Source organism: Nicotiana tabacum, chromosome 7 (genome assembly GCF_000715075.1).
Source record: "Nicotiana tabacum cultivar K326 chromosome 7, ASM71507v2, whole genome shotgun sequence".
Classification (NCBI taxonomy): Eukaryota; Viridiplantae; Streptophyta; class Magnoliopsida; order Solanales; family Solanaceae; genus Nicotiana; species Nicotiana tabacum.
The window spans coordinates 158588349-158613792 of record NC_134086.1 but is presented as its reverse complement, the minus strand read 5'-3'; the positions used below and the strand labels follow the sequence as shown (position 1 = coordinate 158613792).

The 25444-nt window shown below is 39.5% G+C and overlaps 2 long non-coding RNA genes across 2 annotated transcripts; both read left to right on the top strand.

The window, feature by feature from the left end:
- The first annotated feature begins 12232 nt into the window (after positions 1 to 12232).
- LOC142161899 (uncharacterized) lies at positions 12233 to 17598 on the top strand. Its single transcript, XR_012693618.1, has 2 exons — positions 12233 to 14341; positions 14415 to 17598. It is a non-coding gene; the product is annotated as an uncharacterized LOC142161899 (long non-coding RNA).
- A 5469-nt stretch (positions 17599 to 23067) lies between these two features.
- On the top strand, positions 23068 to 25070 carry LOC142161898 (uncharacterized). Its single transcript, XR_012693617.1, has 2 exons — positions 23068 to 23857; positions 24847 to 25070. It is a non-coding gene; the product is annotated as an uncharacterized LOC142161898 (long non-coding RNA).
- The last annotated feature ends 374 nt before the right edge of the window (positions 25071 to 25444 follow it).

Sequence of the window (25444 nt, the reverse complement as noted above, 5' to 3'; positions counted from 1 at the left end):
GCCAGGGTACTATGACTGTCTTAGAGTATGCGGTTTGTTACACCAGTTTTGCTAGGTATGCACCAGCCTTGGTTTCTACTGTTCGCGAGAGGGTTCGCCAGTTTATTGAGGGCCTTATTCCCAGCATAAAGTCTAGCATGGCTCGTGAGTTATAGATGGATATTTCTTATCAGCAGGTGGTGAGCATTGCTAGGAGGATTGAGGGTATGCATGCTAGGGAGAGAGAGGAGAGGGAGGCCAAGAAGTCTCGAGAGTCAAGACATTTCTCTGGTGCCCGTGCCCCAACAATCGGTCGTCATGGTAGGGGTTATATGAGTCTCCCTGTTAATTTAGCTCTTCCAGCAGCCAGTGGTATTCCAGCTCCTCCTGGACCTCAAGAGTCTTATTATGCACCTCCAGTATCTAGCGCGCCTTCCACGCGGGGTGTGTTTAGAGTTAAGTCCAGCAGACCTGGCCCAAGCCAATCACAATCACCACATCCTCCTAGAGCTTGTTTTGAGTGTGGTGACACATGTCATATGGTGAGCGATTGCCCCAGACTTGGGCGGGGTGCACCTCCACAGACTTCTCAGCCACAAGATTCCCCGCAGAGTTATAAGGCTATGGTTATAGCTCCAGTTGCTACCCCACCTCCTCAGCCAGCTAGAGGTGGAGGTTGGGGAGGTAGAGGTTGCCCTAGAGGGGGAGGCCATGCCAGATACTATGCCCTTCCTGCCTGTACCGAGGTTGTTGCCTTCGATTCTCTCATCACAGGTATTATACTAGTTTGTCACAGAGATGCATCGGTTCTATTCGATCCAGGCTCCACTTATTCTTATGTGTCTTCTTATTTTGCTTTACATTTGAGTATATCTCGGGATTCTTTGAGTTCCCCTGTTTATGTTTCTACTCTTGTGGGAGATTCTCTTATTGTGGACCGGGTTTATCGGTCGTGTTTGGTTGCTCTTAGTGGTTTTGAGACCAGAGCCGATCTATTGTTGCTCAGCATGGTAGAATTCGACATTATCTTGGGCATGGACTGGTTGTCGCCCATTATGCTATTCTTGATTGTCACACCAAGACCATGACACTGGCTATGCCAGGTGTACCGCGTGTTGAGTGGAGGGGTACTTTAGATGACACTCCCAACAAAGTTATTTCTTTTCTTAAAGCTCAACGTATGGTTGAGAAGGGGTGTGATGCGTATTTAGCTTATGTGAGAGATGTCAGTATTGATACCCCTTCAGTTGATTCATTCCTAGTAGTACGGGATTTTTTCGATGTGTTTCCAGCTGATCTTCTAGGCATGCCGCCTGATAGAGATATTGATTTTGGCATTGATCTGTTGTCGGGCACTCATCCCATTTCTATTACTCCGTAGTATGGCTCCTCCTGAGTTGAAGGAGTTGAAGGATCAGTTACAGGAATTGCTTGATAAGGGCTTTATTCGGCCTAGTGTATCACCTTGGGGTGCTCCTGTCTTGTTTGTGAAGAAAAAAGATGGTTCTATGCGTATGTGTATTGATTATCGCCAGTTGAACAAGGTTACGGTGAATAATCGTTATCATTTGCCTCGTATTGATGATCAGTTTGACCAGCTTCAGGGTGCACGGGTGTTTTCTAAGATTGACTTGTGCTCAGGTTACCATCAGTTGAAGATTCGGGAGCCAGATATCCCGAAGACTGATTTCAGGACTCGGTATGGTCATTATGAGTTCCTTGTTATATCATTTGGGCTGACCAATGCCCCATCAGCCTTTATGCATTTGATGCACAGTATGTTCCGACCGTATCTTGACTCGTTCATCATTGTCTTTAGTGATGATATTCTGGTGTATTCTAGGAGTCGGGAAGATCATGAGCAACACCTGAGGACTGTGCTTCAGACTTTGAGGGAGAAGAAGTTATATGCTAAGTTCTCAAAATATGAGTTTTGGTTGGATTTAGTGGCATTCTTAGGCCACGTGGTATCGAGTGAGGGTATTAAAGTGGACCCGAAGAAGATAGAGGCCGGGAAGAGTTGGCCCAGACCATCCTCAGCTATCGAGATCCACAGTTTCCTTGGCTTGGCGGGCTACTACCGTCGTTTTGTGGAGGGGTTTTCATCGATTGCAGCCCCTATGACTAGGTTGAACAGAAGGGTGCTCCGTTTTAGTGGACGAAGGAGTGTAAGGCGAGCTTTCAGAAGCTCAAGACAGTTTTGACTACAACCCCAATTTTGATACTGCCTACAGGTTCGGGTCTTATACGGTCTATTGTGATGCCTCGAGGGTTGGCCTTGGAGCGATGTTGATGCAGGACGGTAGAGTGATTGCCTACGCATCCAGACAACTGAAGATACATGAGAAGAACTACCCTATTCACGACCTTGAGTTAGCTGCCATTGTTTATGCCCTGAAGATTTGGCGCCATTATTTATACGGGGTTCCCTGTGAGATTTATACTGACCATCGAAGCTTGCAGCATTTGTTCAAGTAAAAGGATCTAAATTTGCGCCAGAGGAGGTGGTTAAAGTTGCTGAAGGACTATGATATCACTATTCTATATCACCCGATCAAGGCCAATGTGGTGGCCGATACTTTGAGTCACCGGGCAGAGAGTTTGGGGAGTTTGGTTTATTTACTAGCATCGGAGAGGCCTATGGTGATGGATATTCAGGCCTTAGCCAGCCAGTTTGTGAGATTGGATCTTTCAGAGCCTAGTCGGGTTCTAGCTTACGTGGTTTCTTGGTCTTCCTTATTTGATCGTATTAGGGAGCGACAGTAGGATGACCCTCACTTGCTTGTCCTCAAGGACAAGGTTCAGCACGGTGATGCCAAAGATGTTACTATTGGTGATGATGGGGTATTGAGGATGCAGGGTCGGATTTGTGTACCCAATGTTGATGGGATTCGGTAGTTGATTCTAGAGGAGGCCCATAGCTCGCGGTATTCCATTCATGCAGGTGTCGCGAAGATGTATTAGGATTTGAGGCAATACTATTGGTGGAGGCAGATGAAGAAAGATATAGTAGGATTTGTAGCTTGGTGCCTTAATTGTCAGCAGGTGAAGTATGAGCACCAGAGACCGGGTGGGTTGCTTCAGCAGATAGAGATTCCGGAGTGGAAGTGAGAGCGGATCGCCATGGACTTTGTAGTTGGGCTCCCACGGACTTTGAGAAAGTTCGATGCTATTTGGGTGATTATGGATTGGCTGACCAAGTCCACTCACTTTATTCCTGTGTGTACTACTTATTCCTCGGAGCGGTTAGCGGAGATTTATATCCGGGAGATTGTTCGTCTGCATGATATTCCAGTGTCCATCATTTCGGATAGAGGTACTCAGTTCACATCACGGTTCTGGAGGGTCGTTCAACATGAGTTGGGTACTCGGGTGGAGTTGAGTACATCATTTCACCCTCAGAAGGATGGACAGTTCGAGTGCACTATTCAGATTCTTGAGAATATGCTTCGTGCGTGTGTGATTGAGTTTGAAGGGTCTTGGGATCAGTTCTTGCCATTGACGGAGTTTGCTTATAACAACAACTATTAGTCCAGCATTCAGATGGAACCGTAAGAGGTTTTATATATATGGGAGACGGTGTAGATCCCCCGTGGGTTGGTTTGAGATGAATGAGGCTAGATTATTGGGCACAGATTTAGTTCAGGATGCTTTGGAGAAGATTAAGGTAATTCAGGATAGACTCCGTATAGCCCAGTCTAGACAGAAGAGTTACGCGGACCGAAAGGTTCGTGATGTTTCCTATATGGTTGGAGAGCGCGTTCTGCTTTGAGTTTCACCTATGAAGAGCGTTATGAGATTTGGGAAGAAAGGGAAGTTGAGTCTGAGGTTTATTGGCCCTTTTGAGATATTGAGGCGTGTTGGGGAGGTTGCTTATGAGCTTGCCTTACCTCCCAGATTGGTTGGAGTTCATCCGGTATTCCATGTTTCGATGCTCTGGAGGTATCATGGTGATCCATCGTACGTGTTGGATTTCAATTCAGTCCAGTTGGACAAGGATCTATTTTATGTTGAGGAGCCAGTGGCAATATTTGACAGGCAGGTTAGAAAGCTGAGGTCAAAGAACATTGCATTTGTAAAGGTTCAGTGGCAAGGCTAGCCGATCGAGGAGGCGACCTGGGAGACCGATCAGGATATGCACAGCCGTTACCCTCATCTTTTCACTACTTCAAGTATGTCTTTATGCTCATTCGAGGACGAACGAATATTTAAGTGTAGGAGGATGTGACAACCCAACCGGTAGTCTTAATAATTAATGCCCCGATCCCCTATTAACTACTTTCCCCAAGTTTATTTCTGCTATTTTGATTTTCCGGGATGTTCAATTTTGAGTATCGGAGAGTTTTTAGGACACTTAGTCCCTAAATGAGAGCTTATGTGTTGGAAAATTGAACGTAGTCAAAACAATGTGAAGACAGCCTCGGAATGGAAATTCGATGGTTTCGTTAGCTCCGTTAGGTGATTTTGGGCTTAGGGGCATGTTCGGATTGTGTTTTGGAGGTGCATAGCTAATTTAAGGTTGAAATACCGAAAGTTGAACTTTTGAAGTTTTCGGTCGATAGTGAGATTTTGATCCGAGGTTCGGAATGGAATTCCGGAAGTTGGAGTAGCTTTGTAGTGTTGAATGTGACGTGTGTGCAAAATTTTAGGTCATTCAGACGAGGTTTGATAGACTTTTTGATCGAAAACGTATTTGAGAATTTTGAAGTTGTTAGGCTTAAATCCTTGGTTAATTCGAGGTTTCGATGTTGTTTAGGTGTTTTAAGGGCTGGTACAAGTTTGGATAGTGGTTTGTGACTTGTTGGTGCCTTTGGTTGAGGTCACGGGGGCCTCGGGATGAATTCAGATGGTTGAAGGAAGGATTTGGAGTTTGAAGTTTACTGCAACAGCTGCTTTACTGTCATAACCGCACCTGCGGTTTGGGTCCCGTAGGTGCGGAGCCGCAGAAGCGGCGGATCAAGCGCAGATGTGGATTTGGGGAGGATCAACAGGTTCCGTAGATACAGGTAATTCACCGCAGAAGCGGTACCGCACCTGCGGAAGAGTATCTGCAGATGTGGAAATTGGCCTTTAAGTGAAAGTCATAGATGCGACGAAGTCCTCGCAGAAGCGGTCCTAGGGCCGCAAATGCGGAAATCGCTGGGCAAAACATATAAATTCTTGTCTTCGCAAAATTTAGCCATTTTTCATCTTTTCAAAACGGGAAGAAGCTTGGGGAGAACTTTTCAAGAGAGAGTTTTAGAGGAGTTCATTGGGGTAAGGTCTTTGGTTCCTAAACTCATTATTGGGATTATTTTTTATCAATTTAAGCATGAAAAATTAAGGAAAATCAGTGGTAATTGGGAGGTTAGGGCTTGTCTAATTGGAGACCTTTGAGTGATGATTTAAGGGACAAATTGAGGTTCGATTTTGGTACTTTTGATATAACTGAACTAATGAGAGTGCGAGGTTTCTGGAAATATAAATTTTACTCGATTCCGAGACGTGGGCTCGAGGGGCGTTTTGGTCATTTTACATAATTTCGCATATTAGCTTAGAATTTAATTGTAGAATCAGTTACTTGAAGTATTATTTACATTATGCAATTTAATTGAATAGATTTGGGCCATTTGGAGTCGAGTACTCGTGGCAAGAACTTGGTCTAGGGTTGATTTTCAGCCGGTTCAAGGTAAGTGGCTTGTCTAACCTTGTGTGGGGGACCTTCCCCTTATGATTGGTATATTTGGTAATTGAAATGCCTTGCACGTGAGGTGACGAGTGCGTACTTGTGCTAATTGTTGGAAATCCAGTTTTCTTTAAGTAATTACTAGTATGTTTCATTTCATGTCTCTATTACTTGCACTATTAAGCCTGTTGTTAGCTTAGGAAAGCATGTCTAAGTGACTTAATTGCTTTATTTGCTCGACTTAGCTTACCTGAATTCTGTGCAACATGTTAGGTTAGAATCACTTGTTGCCTTAATATGAAGTTTTGCCATTTCTGTATATTTTCCTGTTGTTGTTGTGTATTTATTTTTGGGACTACGGATGTAGGATTCTGGTTACTCCCCCTTGTCTGTTTATTTTGGGAATACGGATGTGGGATTTTGGCAGATCCCCTTGCATAGTTTTATGGAACTACGGGAATGCACCTGGCAGATTCCCCCAGTATTGGGTAATTATATTTGGGACTACAGAACGGGATTCCGGTAGATCCCTGCGCACTATGAGTTAGACTACGGGATGGGATCCCGGGAGATCCATTGGCCATGTACATATGGGACTATAGGACGGTATCCTGGGACATCCCCGATTGTTATTATTGGTGCTGAGCCGTATTTCTTTTCCGTTCTTACCTTGCTTCTGTATAGTTGTTGCTGTCTTGTACATCCTGTGTTATTTTACTGCTGTACTTATTTATACTGTTATGTTCTATACTATTGATCTTTATATTTTATTTAACCTCAGTAGGGCTCTAACCTTTCTCGTCACTACCCAACCAAGGTTAGGCTTGGCACTTACTAAGTACCGTTGTGGTGTACTCAAGCCCCTTCTGCGCATGTTTTTCATGTACAGATCCAGGTACCGCTACTCAGGCCTACCATCCTTGAGGGAGGCGACTGCTCTAGAGACTTCGAGGTACATCTGCCGCGTCCGCAGACCGAGAAGTCCCTTTCTATTCTAGCTGTTAAACATTGTCCTTCTGTATTTTTCTTTCTTGTTCGATATCCTGGAGTTAGACTGTTAGATATTCCAAAGGCTTGTATTTCCGTAAGTTTCCGGGTTTTGGGATAGTGTACTTGGTTTTGAGAATATTGTGTTGTATATGCCGAGCGGCATTATAACTATTGCTTCCATTCAGTTATTTTGGGTTTTGATTATTTTTTCCGCAAGTTTCGTTTATGTTCCGCATTTGTTAGGCTTACCTAGTCGTAGAGACTAGGTGCCGTCGCGACAGTTCACGGAGGGCGAACTGGGGTCGTGACAGTGTAGAAGGGAACAAAGACTGAAAGATAATTTTACACTAATAGGAGGGTCATATGCAAGTTTGTTTAAGAGATTAAAACATTGTGACATGATTACACCTATTCCTCTAAATTATATAGATCCACGTACGAGAAGCTTTGACCCTGCTAAAAGGAGTGAATACCATTCCAATGCCCAGGGGCACAATGTTGAAGATTGTCGTGCTTTGAAAAAGGAAATAGAAAGAATAATTCAAGAAGGAATAATTTTGGTCCAAGGCAGTAATACCCCAAGTGTCACACATAATCCTCTACAAGTACATGACAATGCACCGATTGTTGGGATGGTTTGTAATGACGAAGGTTTGGTCAAAGGAGCCAATGAGCCACTTGGTGAAGATAATGATATTGAAATTGGTAGTGGTCTTGGTAATATTGATGTGGAACTCAGTGGCTAAGATGCCGAGCTTGGTAATTGGAAAAGATGCACCTTTCTTGGCTAGCCATGGAGGAGTTTTGGTGGTTTATTTTGTTGTCATTTCTGTTGTCCGGGTTATTTCAGGGTTGTAATCTGGATATTGTCTTGTGACTCAAACCTTTCTATCCTTTTATTTTGCCTAGTTCCTTTAGTCGTAGTAACTAATTTAGTGTTATCTAGGTTTGTATTGTACCCCAGCTTATTTTGCTTGTCTTGTTATTCAAACCCTTACACTGTCTGTCTAATGCAATTTTCTATTTTCTATTATTTCTAGTCATCTTTGTTTAGTTCTCTTTTCCTTTTATAGTTCTTTTCATGCTGGCTCTAGTGACATAACATGCATGCATATTTCCCAGTCTGGTTTTAAAAGTTAGTTTAATCATGAAGCAATGAAACAATTTTGAAGATGATAGGGACATTTGAGGGAAATAAGTACAGATTTGGACATTTTGAGATCATTTAAAGCCCAAACTGTGTGAAACTGGAGCAGATAATTTGAGAAGTTAATAGGATGACAAGAATTCGTTAAAGGAGAGCGCATCCCAAACAATTTAAAGTGAGCAATTTTGAGTGCACCTCAAGTAACAAGATAAATCCAAGGGGATCTGCTTTGAACTGACGGAGGATATCCATTGTGAAGAGGGAGTCGCCCAACGAGAGTTTTGTACCTGACAAGGCACTAAAAAAGTGGAAGGCATATAAGTGATATCAATACCGAAGTTGTAAAAGAAATGTTGTGTGTGCTCTCCCTTTTTCATTTCAAGTTGCATGTGTTGTACTTGACATTTTCAGGGATTGGGAGGCCCTCTTTCATCTACCCAAACACTTATACCATTCGATGCCCTTTTGAGCCTGTACTGATTTCTTTGACCTCCCCTCTTTTGGAATCAAGTTAGAGTCATATGAAAAAGAAAAAAAAGAGATTATTACCCCATAGGTTTATTTTAGAAAGTTCATTCCAAAAGGAAAATTCAAAAAAAAGAAAGAGAAAAATAGAGATAAAGAAAAAAAAGGAAAAAGAAAAAAAAAAAGAGAAAAAGGCAAATAGTAACAAAAAGTAGTCTTGTGAACTACGTTTGACCTGATTCTTATCACCACAAGATACGCAGGCAGCCTTACGGTTCGGTCATACCAAATAAAATATTTCATAATCACACAAAGTCGAAAGTGGGGCAGTCTTTCTTAGTAACTCCATCAAAAGAAAAAGAAAAAAAAGAATCGAATTCCCTTGTTTTAGAAATTGGGGCAAAGTTTTTAGAATGGATTCCAAAATTTATAAATAAATTAACTCCTTTGTCTTAGTTATTTTGAGCCTTTATGATATCCTTTCTTTCTAACTCTGTCCAAAAGCCACAGTACAACCCAAAAAAGACCTTCCAGATAATCTTTGAGAGTGCTGAGTTTAGACATGCCAAGAGTATATGATGTTTTTACCATGGTTAATGCCTTGTCATCTGCAGAATCAGAGGAAATAAGAAGAAATGAACAAAATAAGAGAATCTTATTGGTGAAAACCTTCACATGCACCATAAGGCGATAGTGAGTTGAAGGAAAGAACGAAATGAGAGAGGCTTGGTGGTGAAAACTCTTCGGGCACTACAAGTCGAATAAGGATCGTGAATCAGATTGGATAATCGGAGCATTGAAGCCCAGTTTCACAGTTTAGGGGTATAACAAGAGTTAAACATCATACTTGCTTGACAGATTAAGCCACTTGATCCAAAGGTGCATGTCATGGTCATTAGAATTGGTATCCACATCTGATAAGTTTATACTTTGTAGTTTTCCTGTTAGGAATCATCTCTTTTCATTGTCCTTTACTCTGTTCCTTTTGTCTTGTTTACTTCCTCTTCCTAAGTCTGTTTGGTCAGAACAAGTGAGAGATGACTTTAAAATTTGCCACCAGCTTTTCAATTGCACAAAACGGGATCTGGCTAGCACATCAAAGTTGCATAATTCAGGAAAGAACAGCATGCGCACTGAGTTGGTAACAATCAACGTGCTTTGGAATTAATGTGAAATACAAAGGTTTGGTATATGTCAATTCATGAACAATGCAACAGATATAGGGTGTTGGGTTTGAACGGATCAAAGGTATTTTCTGTGATAAGGTTGACAGAGAAAGTGGTTAACCGATAACAAGCAAGGTCTTCCAAGTGGAAATCAAAGTTATCATGGTAAGTGAATGAGCAATAGACCTCAAGGCCAAGGCCAATGGCATACGTCAGGAAAGAACAACAAGCGCACTGAGTGGGTGGCAATTGACATGCTTTGGGATTCATGTGAAACACAAAGGTTCGGTATATGTCAATTCATGAGCACAATGCAATAGATAAAGGGTTTGGTTTGAACAAATCAGAGGTATTTTCTATGATAAGAGTGACAAAGAAAGTGGTTAGTCAATAAGCAAGCAAGATCTTTCGAGTTGAAATCAAAGTTATCATAGGAAGTGAAGGAGCAATCGCCCTCAAAGTCAAGGCAACAAACCAACCACCATGTTTAAACTCACAAGTTTTCTTTGTTTGAAATAGGGATGAAGAATATGTCCAAATCAAAGTTTGGAAGCTTGAACTTTTCAAGTGTCGTGCCCAAATTTTGTCAGCACAAAGGCGGTTTGAGAAGGGGAAAGCAAATGTGTTCGATCTACAAGAACCCTTCATGAGGAAAGCATGGTTCAGGGGCAAGGAATTTTGCTCGTTCTGCAGAGATCCTCCAGGAAGAGAGCATGGCTAAGGTAAGTTCATTCTCGGCTTCTCAGGACCCTCCTGGACAATGGGATTTAATTTCAAGTTTTTAGGACCCTCCTGGATTATGAGATTTAATTTTAAAAGTTCTCAGGGCCCTCCTGGATAATGAGACCTAGTTAAATTTCAAGACCTTCATAGATAACAAGATTTAGCGTAAGTTCTACTTTTAGGAAATATAATTTAGCTTTAAAGTTGTCACTCTTAAGATGAGATTTAATTTGAAGTTTTCAGGGCACTCCTCGATAATGAGATTTAACTTTTAAATTCTTAGAGATCTTTTGGATAACATGATTCGATTAACACTTACAGATGTTCCCGGTACCAAATTGGGGAAGAAAAAGTTTCTTTTGTTTTGTCTGTTTTGTTGTAATGGCAGGTGCCCACTTGGAAAATAAGGGAATACAGTTCAAGTTTTGGCAATCAGGCGCCCACCTGGAGAACAAAGGAATACAGTTCAAGTTTCGGCAATCAGGCGCCCACCTAGAGAACAAGGGAATATAGTTCAAGATTTGGCAATCAGACTCCCACCTGGAGAACAAGGGAATACAATTCAAGTTTCGGCAATCAGGCGCCCACCTGGAGAACAAGGGAATACAGTTCAAGTTTTGAAAATTGGGCGCCCACCTGGAGAACAAGGGAATACAGTTCAAGTTTTAGCAATTAGGCTCCCACCTGGAGAACAAAGGAATACAGTTCAAGTTTTGACAATCAGGCGTCCACCTGGAGAACAAGGGAATACAGTTCAAGTTTTGGCAATCAGGTGCCCACCTAGATTGGCAATCAGGCACTCACCTGGAGAATAAGGGTATACAGTTCAAGTTTCGGCAATCAGGCACCAACTTGGAGAACAAGGGTATACAGTTCAAGTTTCGATAATCAGGAGCCCACCTAGAGAACAAAGGAATACAGTTCAAGTTTTGGCAATCAGGCACCCACCTGGAGAACAAGGGAATACATTTCAAGTTTTGGCAATCAGGCGCCCACCTGGAGAACAAGGGAATACAGTTCAAGTTTTGGCAATCAGGCGCCCACCTGGAGAATAAGGGAAGTCATTTCAGAATTCAATTTAAGTTAGAAGTAGCTGAAGTTCGCGGCAAGAATGCGAGTCAACAGTCCGAGATGATCAACAGAAGTTAGTCACAATCCAAAAAAAATGAAGTGAATCCAAAATGCAGAAGTAGAGAAAGTTGGGAACTGCTCAAGACATGGTTGAAATCACGAGCATTGCATGTCCGGTCTTGATCCGAAGAAGATTGAACTAGCACCTGCAGCTAGCAAGCGTCAAGGTTCAAATCTAAAGTCTGCATGAAGAACCATTCAAGACTCAAGTTCAAGCTTCAGAAGACTTGTAGATAGGAATCTTGTAACTCATAGTTGATAGGCTTAGTTAGTCTTTTTCATTTTTGATTTTGATGTAATAACAGGACCGCGGACCGGAACCTCGACAGAACGGCACCTCGACTGGCTCTCCACCTCAGTATACTCCATCACCTTATTCACTTATGAATTACACGTGGCTTGATTCCTTTATAACCAAGGATATGTAGGCAGCTCAGATACTAGGGCTCGGTCACATTCTCCCTCCTCTTAGTTTTTGGTCTCCCTAAATAAGGGTCGGGTCAAAAAACCTATCTAGTCATTCTTTGTCTGAAAATACTTCGTGTTTCTAGTCAAAGAGGGGCAGCTGTAGACATGTGATTTTTGACCCTCCCCAAGATTTTATATATTTTAGCATTTTAATATTTAGTTTAGGTCTAATACAGCTATTTCAACTAGTTTTGACTCTTTCACTTTATTTTATCACAAAAAATGAAAATTACAAAAAATTTCATTAATGTTTTGTAGTCATATTATTTTACTAGGATTTTTATTTTTTATATAATCTTGAAAAATTACTAAAATAGTCTCACAACATAATACTGTCTATTTTAATTAATTAAGATTAGTTTTATATTTTTATGTTATAAATTGTATATAATTTTTTAGAAGGAAGAATTAGTCTTCGGCCCAATTTTAAGGTCCAATAAGATCAAATTCATACTCCCTTGACCTAAAAAAAAACTTATACATATACACACTCAAAAGACCTAGATCCCTGGACTTAGCTATCCGCCGTTTTTCACAAAATCAGACCCCTCCCCCAATGTGGCTTTCTTCCTCGATACACCCTAAACACTAAGCAAAGGCAGAACAAAAAACAAACTCCCCCCGAACATCTTTTTCTTCTTCATCTTACCCATTTTTCTTCATCTCCAACAAAACGCAGAAACTGGCGACCACTCTCAACCCCACACCCTTCACATTTTCCTCTCACACCCTCTCCGTTTTGCTGCCCAGAAACAATAGGACACACACAAGACGGAACCAGATCTGACCGGAAATGTGTAACTTCGACGACCTTCCATTGAATCTGGCGAAATCGAGTTTGAACCCTGTGGTAAACCCAGCTCCAAAACTCCCTGAAACTACACCAAATCAGTGTGAAAATCAACTTGAAATCACTACCCAAATCCAGTCGAGTTGAATCAGTTCAGGTCGCCGATTCCGGTCCAGATGCCTAGTCTATAGCTCGCTTGAGAGTTTTTCTGTTTTAGAGCTTTTATTTCATTGTATTTGCTCCAGAATTTCAACAATAGAAGCCTGTCGGAGGTTTTTGTTTATCAATACATTGAATAAAGTTAGTGAAAGGTCGAGTTGCTCAAATATCCACATGCATTATTATTGCAAGTAGGAAATTCCATTTTCAAGCTTCTAGATGGTCGTGTTAGGTCTGGTGAATCAGAAATTGAATGTCTAAGACGTAAACTCTCAAGCCACCTGATACAAAAAGGCCAAAGGAGTGCACAAAACTGTTTTCTTGTGAGGTTGCCCGAAAGTCGCAAATTCATTGTACCGAAGGACCTGAAGCTTCTAGCTATTCCACTCTGCCAAGTTCATAAAATTTCAAGGTACTGTACCTCAGGCACATTCATGAATAGAAAATCTATGTATGGTTGATTGAATCAATCTGCTTTGCTTTTACCACAATGGACTATTACTAATGAGTCAAGTGTTGTCTAATGAGTCCGGAACCAAAATGTGGTTTTTTTTGAAGCCAAAATACGCAAATAAGTGTTAAAAAAAGTTACCAAACTATATATAATGCCACAAAAAATGGCGCTATACAGTAACGGTAACTGCACCGTTACTGTATAGCGCCACTTTTTGTGGCGTTATATATAGTAAAACTGACACATCTTACATAGCGCCACTATTAATGGCGCTATACCCCTTATTACCTGACCCCACCAATAATTTCTGGGTTCAATAATTCAAAAGCGTATAAAGCCACTTTTTGTGGCGCTATATACAAAAAAAAAACCCTCCCCGGCTAGCCATTTCCTATATAAACATCGTAGAATCACCACAACTTCATTCAAAAATTTTTTAAACTCTTGTTGGTTTCTATTGTTGTTAAATTCTCCAGTATTTTTTCATTATGTCTGAAGAACGTAGAATAAGAGTATCATTATATTGGGGGGGTGAGGTTGTGATGGAGAATAACTCTGTGGGCTACAGTTTACCTGCTAAGTGTAATGTTAAATTGCCACTTTCAATGGAGTACGAAACATTGATATCGTTGTTATGCAAAAAAATGAGTGTGAGAAAACGTTCAGTGATACTCAAAGTAACCGGAAGATATCCGGATTCCGTTACGCCGCAAGGGGTTGCTTTTTACTCAGAGTTTAACATCGACGATGATGACACTTTGAGTGATTTCCTGAGGACTCCGGACGAATGCCGGGAATTTCTTGCAATCACAATGTTGGAGATGTACGTGAAGGTCGAAGACGTTCCAAAAAACGAGGTTGTGCAATTAGTAGAGATAACCCCTAGTCATCGGGTGGTTATTCTGGATCAGTTTTTACCGGACATGTTCCGGATAAAAGATTTTTTCTTGATTTAAATTTATCACCGTCGGCGAATGAGCAGCGACAAAATAATTTATACCCTGCTTTCCATAATTCACAAGAAGAGTGGTAAACTTCAATTTTCATTTGTGTTAATTATATATATTTTTGGCGTATTGAATTAATTTTAACGCTCATTTATTTAATAGGGGTACCGGCCGGATATGAATTTTACAAGTGGCCCATCCGGTAGTCATCACCTAACTGAAAACGTCCATCATGGAATGTCATCACATTACGACTTGTAAGTGAAATGATATAGCCATATATAAAGCATTTATTAATTTAGTAGCTTATATTTTTGTTGAAATGTGCAGTGAAAACGAGCAAGTTGAACTACCCGTACTCACTCAATTGCCCGAAAACGACGTATTACATCAGGATTTGGCAGATGCACAGAGTGAGGAAGAGAACAGCGATTACGATAACAATGCCGATGAATCGGGAGACGAGACACCATTTGCTCGTGAGGATGGTGATGAAGAGGACGAGGAGGAAGGACCCGATTTGAAGAGAGCCCCCCTATAGACGAAAAGTGTACGAGTCTGAAGTGCCATTTCATTCAAGGGAGATTCCTTATATTGATAACTTGCCAGCCGTGCCGGATATGGAAGCTCTCACAAGGGATTTTGATGAAATCCGGACAGCAATGTAGGATGAGTCTAGACCAACGGTACTTGCAAAAGGGATCCTTTTTCCTAAAAGCACGCGTAAGCAGGGCTTGTAAAATGCACAATGTTAAAGAGTGTCGTGAGATGCAGGTATCGGAGTCAAGTCCGACGGTATACAAGGCTATTTCCCGCAGGTGGTTTTGGTCATGTAATTGGATGTTGCGTGCGTAGAAGAAAAAGACAGGTATGTGGAAAGTGGGTAAATACATTCCTACCCACACATGCGAAATGGACACTTTCAACGGGAATCATTTCAACTTGGATATCGACTTGATATCTCTTGTACTTATTCCGCACATCGAAGCGTCCATAAGGTATAAAATCAAAGAGTGCATTACAGCAGTCCATCAGGAATATGGCCACACAATTACTAAAAGAAAGGCATATCTTGGGCGCAAAAGAGCGTTTGAAATAGTCTATGGTAATTGGGATAAGTCATTTGCGGATCTGCCTAGGCACATGGCTGCACTGCAGCACTTTAACCCCAGAACAGTTGTTGAATGGAAGCTTGAGCGGAGTCCGGGTAAACCAGAATATATATTTAATTACGTGTTCTGGGCGTTTAAGCCAGCAATTGATGGTTTTCCGTATTGCCGGCCCGTTATATCTATAGACGGAACTCCCCTGGAGTGTCATAAATGCCAAGGCTGTAAGACGGCATGTCGGTCTCATGCATGCCACCTCCCATATCAGCAGCAACATCATCAGCAGGAGCCTCAAAGCCCCCTTGCTAGGGACCTCCTCTCCGCCCACGACCACGTCGTCCGGCACCAGCAGGTCGTCGGGGAGCAGCAGCAGCTCGTCGGCCACCACCTCGTGGCATACCACGACCTCGCTGGTACGTGGCTGGGTCAACATAATCTGGCTCGTGTGCCAAACGCTGATCCGATCGGCCTCGCTGCAGTGTCTGGGCAGCCACATCCATGAAACGACGACTATACTCCTGCATGATCACAGGATCGTGGACATAACTCTGCATCTGCTGCCCCATACGATATACGGTATGCAATCCAATCGCCTGCACAAAAGTTTTTAATATAAACTATGTATTTGACTCGAAATTACTATTAATGTAATTGATAATAACAGAAAACATACCAGAGCCTCATGTCTCCCGGCGTATGAGACGTACCGACCATCTACCTGATGAACTGGGTTCCCGATAAAAAGTCGGGAAACAGTGCGGTACCATGCCATATAAACTTCGATGGAAAGTGTTGCGGAGCTAGGGTCAAGTCCCCTCGGCTGTCCCAAATACCCAACTGCGCTGTCAGCCAATCAATAAATGTGTCGTCCACCTCATCCGATCATCCCTCTCATAATGTAAAGGATCCCATGCAGGCCGAGTCGGTATAGGCTGCGGAAATCCAAACTGACGAAATACTCGCTTTGAGGCATGATGCTCGACAATATCGAGGCACGTGAGAGGGACGGAAGCCCTCCAAATATGGCGGCCGTGCTTGCAATACGCTGGCAGGGTACCTATCAGCTCTTCGCTGTACGGCGTCCAGATGAACTATCAAATAATAACACAAACCGTTAGTATGCGCAACACCTAGTTAAACAATAATTGGTAAGTTTTGTTAGATATTCACCTGTGCGTCCTCCAGAAAATCCAACACATCCCTACAGAAGGGAGATTATGATGGCCATGATACTCTCGTGCAAGTCTACGACGCAATACCCACCTACAAGCTAGAGGGAGATCAGGAATATGTACATTAGCCGGTAGCTGTGGTAGAGGTGGCCGAAGCTGCAGAAATCGCTCCCACACCCAAAATCTAACATACAAAGTTGACGTAAAGATTAACTATAAGTTGTTGGTAGAATTGTAACTAAAGGACATATTATTTGAATAAGTTGTCACCTGTAGAAGTGGCAGAAAGCCAAAAACGTCTCTCTGTGTGCCCATGGATGCCCGACACATCTGCCTGTACAAAAATGATAGGACAGCACCACCCCAACTGTAGCTGACTGTATCATCAAAGTCCGCAATATGATGCAGAAAACGAAGGCTCACTAGGTTCCCCGAAGTGTTCGGGAACAAGACCCCCCCAAATAGAAGGAGCAACAACAGCCTCGTATATTGCTCCACATCCACCTCCGCTGAGTCGTCGGTGATAGTATCGTGGATCTGCACCAAGTGGTCTCTAATGGGGACCAACTGCATACGACTGCTCCCAATTGCTACATCTGGGTCCTCGGACCTGAAGCCCGTGAGCCTGTGCAGCATATCCATATATGAATCCCGATTAAAATATCTCATATTCCCAGGCAGTAAAACTGGCAAGCCATCAGTGGACAGGCCATATAAAATCTCGACGTCCTGGAGTGTGATGGTGGCTTCGCCGATGGGCAGATGGAAAGTGTGCGTCTCCGGTCGCCACCGCTCAATCAACGCCGTGCTCAAAGCATAGACGAGCTGTATCCGGCCAATGCTAATGATCCTATATAATCTCATCTCCTCCAGGTGATGGACCACACGGGGATGTAGAACGCGGGGAGGAGTCAAAAACTCCCACAATAAATCCACTCTCCTGCCCCGAAAAGTCTGCGTAAGCAACTCTCTCCCCCCCCCCCCCATATATGCTCGGATCTATGCTGGGGCTGTAGGGGTAGTAGCTCCGACGTCCGAGGGCCAGGATGTATAGGTGCATTCATGTCGTCAACTGTAAATTCATAATTTTTAATAACTATCATTAATAATTATGTATTTTTTTATAATTTAAATTCATATTTTTTAACAACTTAATTGTAAAAATTATATATATACTTATGGGTTTCGTGCTAGATTTTCTGAGGCCTAGTGGTACCAAACTATCATTAATAATTTTATGTTTTTTTAAATAATTTTTATTCATAACTTTTAATAACTTAATTGTAAAAATCTGAGGCCCAGTGGTACCAAACTATCATTAATAATTTTATGTTTTTTTAATAATTTTTATTCATATTTTTTAATAACTTAATTGTAAAAATTATATATATATAATTTTTATAATTATGGGTTTCGTGCTAGATTTTCTTGAGGCCCAGTGGTACCAAACTATCATTAATAATTTTATGTTTTTTTTTATAATTTTTATTCATATTTTTTAATAAATTAATTGTAAAAATTATATATATATATATATATATATATATATATATATATAATTTTTATAATTATGGGTTTCGTGCTAGATTTTCTGAGGCCCAGTGGTACCAAACTATCATTAATAATTTTATGTTTTTTTTATAATTTTTATTCATATTTTTTAATAAATTAATTGTAAAAATTATATCTATATCTATTGGTTCCGGGCTAGATATTTAGAGGCTTAGTGGCACAATATAAGATAATTAAACAAAATAAATTCTAAGCTAAAATACTACACAATACTACGCTACAAGGCTCTAAATTTTACTACGCTAAAAAGGTCTATGTTTTACTACGCTAAAAAGGTCTACATTTTACTACGCTAAAAATAATCTAAACTAAACGGCATAAAAACACATAAATATACATGAGGATATTAACAAACACATTTTTTAGACTAATTTATATATTTTTATACAACACTAAAATTAAATCCGGATAAAATTTAACATACTAGTTTCGGAAAAAATAAACACAAACCGAAATAGAACACATACAAATCAAGTAATATGCATTGTTATAAAAGTTTCAACTTAAAATAAATCGAAATACCTCGATTTAGAATTTTCGGAATATAAATAGATCGAAATTTTGACTCCGGAAGAGTGAATCCACAATAACACGAAGCTCTACTTGACTGTGGGACCACCAATCTTCATCTTTTATGTGCCGGGGGGACCCAATTTTTTTTATTTTTTAATGGGGAAGAATCGGGGGGGGGGGGGACCAAAAGGGAGTAAAATAATGGAGATGAAACGAAGAAAAAGAAGACGGAAGGATTTTTAATAAGGGGTATAGCGCCATTAATAGTGGCGCTATGTAAGATGGGATTTTGGGATATAGCGCCATTAATAGTGGCGCTATGTAAGATGTGTCAGTTTTACTATATATAACGCCACAAAAAGTGGCGCTATACAGTAACGGTACAGTTACCGTTACTGTATAGCGCCACTTTTTGTGGCGTTATATATAGTTTGGTAACTTTTTTTTTAAACACTTATTTGTGTATTTTGAATAAAAAAAAGTCACATTTTAGTTCCGGACTCGTTGTCTAATGCCTTTTGTACCTTAAATGACCATATTTTATGTGATACTAATAACAATGCAACAGTATGATATTAACATCCAATGCAAATTTAAAGAAATTCCACGATGCTAGCAAAAATCTTCATTAGCCTCTAGCTTGAGTGAATTTAAGAGGGGTGTATCAGGTTGTAGCAGATGTCTTATGTGAAATAGTGAGGAGGAAAGTAGCACATATATTTTTGCACATTTTATTTTGTAGCTTAGCTTCTCTATTAGCGTAAATCTTGCTTTAACTGCGTTTGTTGGCGAATGTGTAATTTTTGCATAGGAAAAACAACTTGTATTCAAATCCTTAATCCTGAATCGTGTGGGGTTAATCGAAATTATTTGAGGTTTGGGGTCTTGTTGGGTTGCGAGACTTGGTTTAAAAAGCCTACTGGGAATGTTTAACAAGTTTTTATGCTATTGTAGCTTAGAAAACTCTTCATGCTCTCGTTTTATTTGTTTAATTAATGGACATCGTAGCTTGCTTTAGGCGCGATTTGATCTATCAATGTGATTGTGTATACGTTCGCGTGACATAATTACGATTCTTTTAAAAATAAATCGAGGTATGCGTTCGTACAACTTTGACCAAACCTTTTCTTGAATAAACTAAGTGTTAGGAATTGTGGACACGTATGCGTGACATGATTCTTGACGCGCCAAACAAAATGAGTACACGTACACGTGACTAGTTTCAAGTTAATTTCTTAATTATGAATAATCAAGCAATTAAAAGCGGTTAAAGAGGTGAATGCACATAGGTTCTAAAATAAGTAATTAGACAATTTGATTAAGCCAAGTATGATCAAAGCGACCGTGCTAAAACCACGGAGCTCAGGAATGCCTAACACCTTCTCCAAGGTTAACAGAATTCCTTACTCAGATTTCTGTGTTCGCAAACCATAAATAAGAATCAACTTCCTCGATATGGGGTTTTAGACTGGTACCCTTGAGCGGACAACTCAAGGGGGAAGGCACGAAACCGTCGACTGCACTGCTGATCGACTGGTTTTACCGCAAATATGTCTTTTCGAATTTAGGGGGTAATAATATAGGAAGAACGCAACCACTCATTATAAGTGTTACTATAGTATTTGTTTGGCACGAGTGGAGTATGATGTTGAGCATCATTATGCAATAATTAAAACATGTTGGCACGTATTTGCACGTTAAGACAACGATAAATACAACAGTTTCATAATTTAAAGCAGCAATAAAAGAAAGAAGGAAGACACGTCAGTTCTGCAGTTGGAAAGGATATTAAATGCTTAAAGGAATTAAATAAGTAATTGCTCATAAAGAGGTACAAATTCACAAGAACAATCCGAAATGGTAAAAGCCTAAACATCCCAAAGGGGATCGCCATGCTGTCGCGTCCCCTTTTCCCCTCTTTGCATCGGAAAATCGAGTTTATGACATTTTTGGGGTAGGACAACTCATTCCTTTTGGGAACTGGGTTTGCATTTGGAGAGTCGTCATCTAATGATTTAAGGTGCATTAAGACACCTATAAGGTTCATTTCTAAGTTTGTTTGATAACCAAAGACCGGGTAAGAGCTTGAAATTATTCTAAGGGGAAGGTGTTAGGCACCCCTTAGGATCCACTAGTGTGGTTCCCGGCCAGACAATTTTTGTTAATTGTACAATTAGCAGATAGACAAATATAGGCTCAAATAGTAGAGGATTTAAGTTTGAACACATAAGAGTTTGAAAAACAATTATTAAAAGGCGAATTTTGAAAAGGAGTTACAACTCTACAAACACTTGAGAATATAAAAGGGAGGAGGGGGGTCCTAAGTTTATTTACAATATGGATCACATCAATGCGATACCCAGTATGACACTCCTTAGAAGAGGAGATACACGTGGTATTAGCACACCGGTCATCATATCCGTATCTACCCTTCCCACCCCGTTAAAGTATTAAAACGCGGATTGGTCTCGACCTCTATTACATGCTATTACCCGTCCCATTCCTATCAGTCCCGGAGGAATTTAGGACTACTATTCCTATAAGAGGGAGGGTTTTAGGCTGACTCTTGGGTTTTAAAGGTAAAAAGGCTAAGGCGACATACAAAACACGTAGGACTGCATATTAGGGGAAACATATAAACAAATAAGAGGCTCATATATACCTCCACAGATAATGTACATAAATGGCATGACTTAAACACAGTTCGGGTCAGAATTTAAAGTACTAGGGCAGGATGTTTTAATTGTTGAAGCAGACCATATTTATTACATAACTCAGATAAGAAGTCCGAATCAGGCCTGTCTGCTGGTTGTAGCAGTTGCTAATTAAACAAAGGCAAATCCAGTTTTATTAAGCAATTACCTAAGACTTGCCTAAGTATATATTGGTGATGTCCTATAAGCATGATATCTATCGCTGATTAAGAATGCAGCAGAGCAATGGTTAATTTAAACAGGCGATTTGGATCATATAGGCATGCTTTCTAGACCGTATTAATAAAAGGAGTAGGTTGTTTAAACTGATTCAGAACAGTACGAGTCAAACTGATTTTAACTATACTAGTTTTAGATCCTATAGGCATGATCTCTATTATAGCTGATTTCAATTCTTATAGGCATGGTATCTAAGTGTTAACGACTGATTTTGATCCTATAAGCATGGAACATGCAGTGAAGTAGACATGATTTATTTGTTTAAAGCGAAATTCCTATAGGCATGATCTTTATCTGCGTGGAAATAAAGCATGCAGAACTTGAATTAAAATAGAATAGATCTATAGGCATGTTTTCTACCCTCCTAATAGCTAAAACATGCATAATTACCCCACCCCTTTTCACTAGCCAACTCCTAATATTTGTTACAAATTATTACATACCAAATACTGAATTACATCAGAAAAGTGTAAAATAAGAAGTTACAACCATAGGAAGCCTGATTCTGACTTCCCCTATGAGTTATGGAATAAACCACCTCAAATGCCACTTGTTTCAAAGCCTCTCAGACCTGAATCTGTGAAAGTTTCCTAAGGGTCTCAAGGGACCCCGGGTAACGCTTACACCCATGTTTGCATATCCAGATAGAGATGAGTGCAGTGTGGAAGGGCCAGCCCTTATGTGTCCAAGTTCAGGATGAGCTCAAGGGTCCCAAAGCAAGGCTCACACAAGAGGGGAAAAACCTAGGTTCTAAAAATATAGTGGAAGTGCAGAATACAAAGATTTATTTAAAACTGGGTTGAAAATAGTAAGTGATAAGGGTGATTTGAAAGCAGTAGTAATAAAACTCAAACTACACAGAATCAGTAGTTACACAAAGGGGTCAAGAGGTTTTGGGAATCATAAGTCAACAAGTGCACACATAGGGGAAGCATTGATCTAAGGGGAATGGGAAATTATTACAGCATGCTAATAATACAACTTGATTGCAGAAACATAAGCAGAAGCAGGCAAGAGGGTAAGAAATTGGAACAACTAAAAGAAACATGTTGTTGTTGATGCTTGAAAATTAACTAGGACATACTTGTTGACATCCAATTTTGTCCCTCTTTTCTTCCAAATTGTTTACTTGAGCTTCTAATATTATTAATAATGTGTAAATATTTATTTTACTATTTTTTCTAATTAGTATCGTTATTTTATTATTATTTTGTTGTTGTTATCATCATTAGATAATACTATTGTCATTACTACTACTACTACTACTACTACTACTATTATTATTATTATTATTATTATTATTATTATTATTATTATTATTATTATTATTATTATTATTATTATTATTATTATTATTATTATTATTATTATTATATTTTAGAGTCCCAATAATCTTTTTTTTATCTCTTAAAAAATACTTATTTAGTAAGGTAGTTAAGTTGTAGATTAGAAAGACAATCTGTAAACTTATTTTTGTAAATAGTTGGCTACGGATTGCAAATAGCAAGATATGGCCAAATCTGTAACATAGCTTTAAAAGGCCATATCTGCAGATTTAAAGTCCAAAAGCATATGGGCTTTTGGATTTTTTTCTAACTATATCTTATTGTTATTTTTGCGAAAATAAAATTTATTTATTTAGGATAAATAATAACATTTCCGTCGTCCCGTACTTTATAAATTATTAGACATTTCATGCAATAGTTATTTTGTAGTATTTCATAACTATTTTATTAAGTTAGTATAAATTATAATCTTGTTAAGGCTTCTAAATACTTTAATTAACTTATGATAGTGTTTTGCTATTCAGAAACCCAAGAAACTAAATGAAAGAAAGAAAAAGACCACCTCATGTCCAGCCCACTCAAAGCCCAATCCAAATTGCCTAAAAATAACAAATCAGTTCAGCAACCCACTTAACACTTTTCTGCAGCCCAAGAACTAAATTAGGGATCTCCCTCTCTTCCCTAACGCTACTGACCCCTTTCCTTGTCCCTTTCTCCATTTTCAGAAAACTTCCAAGCTCTTACATCCTTCAAGCAGACAAATGTCACATCATTTTTGTGCAAAATACTGCAGCCTCGCCAATCCGTGTAAGGACTGAAATGAATCACGCCATTTTGATCAAATCACGTGAAGCCTGCAGAATCCATCCAAGAAACATCCAACGTTCAATTTCAAACGTTCTACTTTGACCAAGGTTCAAAATAAAAAATGAAATCGTACTTGAAATCCCGCTCAAATTTACCGCTCTTTTACCTTCTATCAAAGACCATGGTTGGAAGCCGCCGCCCTCTGTTCTGAAATTACTCTCTAAAAACTCATCTCTTTCTCTCGGTCTCTATTGATTTTTTTGCCATAACAACACCCTTGCTCCTGTTGCTTCTAACATTCTTTGCTTGCTCGAGTTAGTTGATCCGAAGTCGGAGATTCGATTATCCGTTGAAGACGCCCCAGTCACTGCACCTAAAAAGGTCAGTAACTTGTGAAGCTTTGATTTCTTTTGTCCTTTCTTTTCTCGGTCAATGCCCAGAAGTCATTAGCTATCTCAACTAGAAAACATGAGTTAGGATTCATTTTTAGGTTGGCTCTTTAGTTTCTGTTATCTGTTTACATGTTCACGTGTTTGTAGAAATCATAACTGTAAGAGTATTGAGGATGGACATTTATTTATTTATTTATTTTAAAATATGAGTAACAAGTATTTGTCTGCTTATAAATATGTCCTCTTTTCGTTCTTTGATGCTTGACATAGTGATATGCTAGAAGTATATTCTATTTCTAAGAAAATAACTCAAACTTGTTAGTGTCAAGAAATAAAGCATTAAAGATCATGCCTATAAGCTCCGTCAGTTCCGCAATATATTTTCCTCTAAGTATGAATTATTTAAACCTTAAATGTGTTTTTGCCTTTGCGATACTAGATAACCTTATCTATGACTCCGATAATTCCTTCTTACACGTTAGTTATCTTAAAATACATGTATACTAAATATCTTGTATATGGGTTTAATTGATTTATATGTAAAGGTTAGTAATTGGATACACTTGAGTGTCATCTTTGTGATAGACGTCATGTTCGAAGTTCTTGAAATATTGAATCTGCTTCTGGATAAGAAGAATGGGTATTTGGCTTATTGGTCCATTGTTGCGATTTCTAAACAAAAATGGCGGATTGACTTTTGTAATTGAATAGTATTATATAGATGCTGTAACTTAGTTATAATATTTTCATGACATAGAGTTTGATCGTTTAAGAGCTTGATGTTACAGCTATAGAACAAAAATCTATTATTCTTCTTAAGGAAAATAGTTTTATGTGGAGTATTTCATCTTATAAACTTTTATGGGATGAGTTATATTACGAGTCTTTACTTCTTTATTTATCTCTTATGTAGTATAAAGAATCAGATTTCATTTTCTAATTCTTATTTCTTGTTTGTCTTTGCATATGCACATGGAGAAAATGGAGTCTAATTCAAGACTCTGGCAGTGGATTCTCATAGAGACTCAACACTATCCGAGCATGGAGTCATCACATCCTACACCGTCTCTCTTAAAATGCACCAAATAGCAAGAAAACAAGTGAAACGCTTGGGGGCGCCTATGGCGTTCTTCTTTTAATTCTTTTGTCATCCATTTTATCTAACTTTTGTGATTGTTAATTTGCTTGTGTTTTGGGTTTTATCTCAAGTTTGGATTTAATTATTTAGGTTCTTTATATACTTATATCACATAGGATACGGTAATTAGAATGGGGAATCTAAGATCGATAATCTAATAACTTTCTTTTCTTATTAACCATTAGAGTATTCATTTTCTAGGAAGCTTAACACTATGCTTCAGACACTTACCTTTTATAAGGAGTCAAACGGGTTTCAAAAGAATAAGCTAAATACTGTTAGAAGTGTATATGCAAAACAATTTTTACCAACTCTCTTAGTCTATCTTTGAAAATAGATTCTTATTATCATCTTTGAAGCTACATTTTGCCAAGCAATTTCACACATATTTCTTTTTACAAGAAAAGAACATCATTATTTTAAAATTTACTTTTAAAA